Source organism: Selaginella moellendorffii, unplaced genomic scaffold, assembly GCF_000143415.4.
Source record: "Selaginella moellendorffii unplaced genomic scaffold, v1.0 SELMOscaffold_45, whole genome shotgun sequence".
NCBI classification, from domain to species: domain Eukaryota; kingdom Viridiplantae; phylum Streptophyta; class Lycopodiopsida; order Selaginellales; family Selaginellaceae; genus Selaginella; species Selaginella moellendorffii.
This window is the reverse complement of record NW_003314306.1, coordinates 1013249-1018867: the sequence shown is the minus strand read 5'-3', so window position 1 is coordinate 1018867 and position 5619 is coordinate 1013249. Positions and strand designations below refer to the sequence as shown.

General features: G+C 42.9%; 1 pseudogene; it reads right to left on the bottom strand.

Moving 5' to 3' along the window:
* Positions 1 to 1685: 1685 nt before the first annotated feature.
* On the bottom strand, positions 1686 to 3333 carry LOC9655909 (annotated as a pseudogene).
* Positions 3334 to 5619: the final 2286 nt, after the last annotated feature.

Sequence of the window (5619 nt, the reverse complement as noted above, 5' to 3'; positions counted from 1 at the left end):
TCAGGATTAACAATACCTGTTTGTGTGGCGTTCATCCTCCTTTCTGGATCATCTAGGTGCCCTGAGGGACGGGCGAAAAATCACTGCTTTTGAATATTCATCTACGTGCCCCCCTACTCCGCCCCAATCCCCTGTGCTCAAGTCGTAAACAAACATGAGCCCTGTCTCTGAAAAGATCACCAGATTGGCCTCTGCATGAACAGAACAACGGAAAACCGCTCCCATAGAGCGCTGCCCAGCGTACACTTGACGAAGGATCGATTTATGGGTCTTTGCAGAGACGGCAACCAAGCCACCCTTGTCGTCAACCTTCCACACGCCATAGCCATCAACTCCGGACACCCCTGACTCGCGGTAGCCTCCCGCATACACCCAGCCACTTGCCAGGTATCGCTGGCCATTGTACTCCCACAGCCTCGCGGTGCACAGTCCCGGGAACGGCAAAACGCAGCGCAGGATCTCTCCATCCGGGTCAACCTTGTCTTCCAGGCCTGTTGTAATCCTCAGGCTGCGCCGGTGCTCCACCTGGCGCGGCCAAAGTCGTAAAATCCCAGGATGGTGAGATCGTAGAAGTAATCGTCCAAGCCTGGGAATACAGCAGGGGGTGCCATGTCCACGCTGTAATCTGAAAGCCGCTGCGCCTTCATTTTGACGTAGGCTGGCGAGAACGGGAGCTTGGGGAGAGAAGACCAGGAGCGCGTTGCCGAGTCGTAGATGCAGCACCAGTGGCCTGAGAAGTCGACAGCGGTGTAGTGCAGACCGACTTTGAAGCCATTCTTGTCGACGAACATGGCAAAGTCGATCACTCCCGCTAAAGTGCATCTTTCTCTGTCCTCCCAATGGAGCGGTGGTAGTTCGCTCCACTCTTGGGTCACTGGATTCCCCACCACCAGGTGAAACACATCATCAGCAGGATCAACCATGCCCCTGTGCGTCCTGAAGACGCATACCAGGCCACCCGCGGAAGCAACCACTTGAGCGTTAGGAAATTCTTCCGTTTTGTGGGGCAACGGAAACTCCACGCTGCGTTGGGGCCGTGATGGATCCCAGGCGTGGCAACGCTCGCCGTAGTCGAAGGAGCTAGTCATAAGCCGCAAGGATTCCTTGTGGCCACTGTTTTGGCACCAGCGGCGGCGAAAGGATGGATCGCCGATGATGGCGTTCCATGACTTGCAAACGGCGGAGCATGAGGTCGCTAGTGTGGCCAGGTCCACATAGCTGAGAACCGTCTCCAAAGTGTCGTCTTGCAGCAACACAGGCGCTTGTTTCTTCATCACAAGGGCAATCCCTAGAAGAGTACCTTATAGTACTGCAAAAGGATGAGCCCCAAAAGGAACTGACAAGATTACCACGAGTAAACCCTTCTCATAACCTAAAGAGTGACGAAAAAATCTCATTTTCGGGAAGCTCAGCTTCTTCTTTCTGAAGTTATTCCCACTATCTGTCCTCACTGGGCTTGTGCTTCTCTTGTTGAAACCGCCAACCCTCATTATCCGGCATTTTTCTCTCTTTAACCATCTAACAAAAACAAACGCGAGCAAACGTACTTTGAAGGCTTTGGCTCGAGCAGACAATGAAAGTGTTCATTGTAAAGTCATGACGTGGTAAACATCCACCTGTGACGTTCTTCCAGTCAGATTGAACGTCGAAAACACGCCGCGTTCTCTTCAAACCTTGGTCTAGCACAGGAAAAATAAAAACTTTTTTCTCGGGTGGGTTCTTTGAGCACAGAGAAAATATGTACCATGAAGTCATAGCCGCGTACTACACCATAGCTTCGTAGCTTATCCCCCCAAACGGGATTTGCAGCGGATGATCCAAGTGTTCTTGACCTGTCAAGTTGACAAATTGCACCTGAACGACTGCTCCATCCGACCACCACTGTGTAAGAGAATGAGCGTCTCGAGCACTCGCAGCTTTGCCTTCATCCGCTGGGACGTGAAGCCTTGCCGAGGGGAGGAGGTGATGCGGCTTCGCTTTGGAGGAGCAGAGCACGCCCCGGATGGATTCGTGAGGCATCGCCAATCTCGCGTACTTCCCCTGTAGCATATACTGATAGTTCTTGAAGTGCTCGAGAAAGCCCGAGCATACCGGATCACTGGGATGAACATACATGTCCGGGTACCAGCTTCCAAGTGCCGCAAACTCTGCCTCGGACTCCCTTCTCTTTGCGGCATCCACCAGTAAGTTGACGAGCCCGGCCTTTGCAACGGTGTAAACCTCTTGGAGATTGCTGTAAGTCTCAGCACCGAAGAGTGACTTGTATGGAGCGGTCGAGGACGAGAATGGAGGATTGAAGAGATGAGCCTCGACGAACTGGCCCTGCGATGCCATCATCCGAGCGGCGGAGAGCGCCACCGCTGCTCCGAGCGAGTGCCCCGTGATGCAAACGTTGTCCTTGCCATGCCATGCGACGGCGTTTCGGAGAGCGTCTTGTAAAGCTCCTGGTTGGCGATCTTGAAGTCGACGATGAGGTCGCTGGTTAGGCTGTCCGTGCCTCTGAGCGCCAGGACCACCATCGGAGCTCTGGCAGGCTTCCAGTGGTTTTTGTAGTTCCACACGAACACTGCGCCGTTGATCCGGAGCTTGTCATTGCCGAGGATCACGTCGAGGAGCTCGTAGTTGAAGGACGTCCACCAGGGAGGAGCGAGAGCTTGCGGAGTTCCTGTGTAGTTTTTCGATCTGTCGTGCTGGAGTGAGTACACGCTTGACACAAGGCATGCCAAGATTGCTCTTTTGTCGTCCGGAACATCCCTGGAAAGAATGTATGGTAAGAACTCGCGAGGAATCGAGATAAAAAGCTTTTAAAGGACGAGAACTCTAGCCGGACCAAGTCTTTAGCAGCAATGAAACAAAAAAGTAGACAATGAACTCAAGCCCAAGCAAGCTTTGCGAAACAACAAAAAAAAAAGAATGGAGAAGTGAGGACCAATCCACTAAAGACTAGCCATCGAAATAACTCTAGCTACTTATCAATCAGCCCTTAGCACGCAAGTGAACGAAAGAGACACCAAAATGGGACAAATGAAAGGCTATGATCCAAAGACAAGCCTAGGGTAGCTGAGAATTCTGTCGGGGGCGATTGGAATCAATCGAAACGGGATTCTACTGCCAAAATCACACACCCAGCCCGCCAAGAATCGCTTCAAACAGAGCAATGCAGCTAGGGCGGCGAGATTCTTTACCAGTTGAAATGCTTGCGCTTTGGCCCCGTAACCTCGAATCGATATGCATCGTCCTCTGGCATTGGCGATCGAACGCTGGCTAGGGCTTGAACGCGTTCTCTCGCATCGTGGACACCGCCGACACTTCAGCCAAATTTTCAAACCAAAATTCAACAGGCCAGAACTTGCTGGGGTGGTTCTTATTCCTATTTATTTGGATTTTTTCGTTACGGAGCAAATGCTTGTTTCGTTATATTTATAGCTATTTAAATTTATGCTAGAACCACTTTTTTTAAAATAGTGCGTAATTAGAAACATAATGATAAATAAAGGTTTATGTAGTCGAAAACTTCAAAAGAAAGTAGTAACATAATTTATTAACACAGTAAAGAGCAAATTGCTTTTTGAACTAGAGTTAAACTGGATACTAATGTCTATGAAAACTTTGTCTCTTGTTAGACTAAAAAAGATAAGTAACTAAATTTATCAAAGAAACATGCTACAACATTGCTATTGGCTTTCCTAGATACATACAATCCTAGCTCCCAGATACCCAAACCCATCCCATACTCACAATAACTTTCAGCATTCTTTATATATAAAGCTTACACCTTACCCTTTCAAAGTTGAAAAAAGTTTTTCATCACTTTACTTTCATTTTTGGATGTAGTAGTAATGAAATTTGATATGCATTCATTTAGAACTCAATTCTTCTTCTAGAACTTCCCCATCACTTCATCTAGATCATAGCAGAGAAATAAGTGTAAATATGACACCCAATCCTCCTCAATTGCTTCCAAACAGCTTGTCATTTCTCTCATAAAGTCATAAAGCATTAAGTTTAACACAATGTTCTTCCTCTCCCGCATCAGATTCTTATGGCTAGAATGTGCTCTCTTGAAGAATGTGGAATGAGGAAATTGTGAGAATTGAGACTTATTTTTTGGATTGTGCATTTGATAGGTTCACGCTCAAGGCCTTGCACCATTTTGCATTGCTAAGGAAGTCCCTTTGCTCAGCAATGCCTACATAGTTAATATATACATCCAGTCTCACAAACATTGTTTTGTGCTCCTTGAGTGCCTTAGTAACTTGCTCTGGGATAGATATGAGAAAAAAGAAATGCCTTAGTCTCTCTTTTTCACTTGGATGACATATATTGCACTTGATAAAGATGGCAGAAAAAAGATTTGTAAACTCGAAGCTAATGAAAGCAATGCCAACACTCCTACAATAGCCACAAATATAGAATAAACTTTTAGCTTGAGTGAGAATTCTTATTCTTTCTTGCCAAGAAGAGGACATACCAATGCCACATCTAGCATGGAGGAACCATTTCCAACCTTCTCCACCTTCATAATAAGCTATGGGTGCTGGGTGTTTAGCAAGAAAAAATGCAAGGAAACTTTACTCAATAGAAAGCCCTTAACATCCAAAATTTTTCTATCGAGGAGAGGGAGCTGATAGATACATCAAAAATATATTTATATATTCTGGGAGATTCTACTATTTAATAGTTGTTTGTCATTTAAATTAATATTATATTTATAATTTATAAATATGTTTATAAATTATAATTTTTTCTAAACACTTTCTAGTATATTCTATTTTATTCTACCATATAATGGTGTGCAATAAAATTAATCTTATATTTTTAAATTATAAAGTTTTGATTGATCAATTATATTATTAAATAATACTAAACAAGAATTACACTATTATTAAGAAAATCAAGTGTTGTTGCATATAATATGCAACAAACTAGTTTTTTTATAATTTTTTTTCTTCTCATTTTTTTCCAAAGCTTCTAATGTTTTCTTCTTTATTACTTTATCTTTTTCAACTACTACTTCTCTCTCTTTTTTCTTGGCAATTGTTGCTTCTTTCTTTCTTATTATTAATTTTTTTCCCTTTTTTCTTATAGCCCTTTTTGTTACTTTTAATTTTTTTTTCTCATGTGTTTCTTTTGCATCACAATAACACTTATGAATTTTAAATCTGTTAAAACAATCTCAATGATAGTTTACAACATTGATCCTAGTCAAGTAATTATATGCTCCCACAAATAATTTTACTGGTTTTTTTATTGTTTTTTTACCATGAAAAGAAGTGTTACTATATATATATATATATATATATATATATATATATATATATATAGTGGTAATTGAGCTTTGTAATTGATTGAATAAACCTTGTGATAGAATCTAAGAAACATAAGGAAAAGAATGTTTTTCTTTTAAAAACAATAGGTCTCGAGATATTTTTGACCCTATAATGAAATGCAATTTAATAGATAGTTGAACTCAACAAACTACTTATTTGTATAGTTTTATTAAGTTCTTTTCTAAACTCAAGAATATTAATGAAATAGAACAATGGGATGAGTTCCTTTTCTCTAAATAGCTAGATTTAAATTGAAAAAAGTGATGAACACTTGAATGACACTAAAATG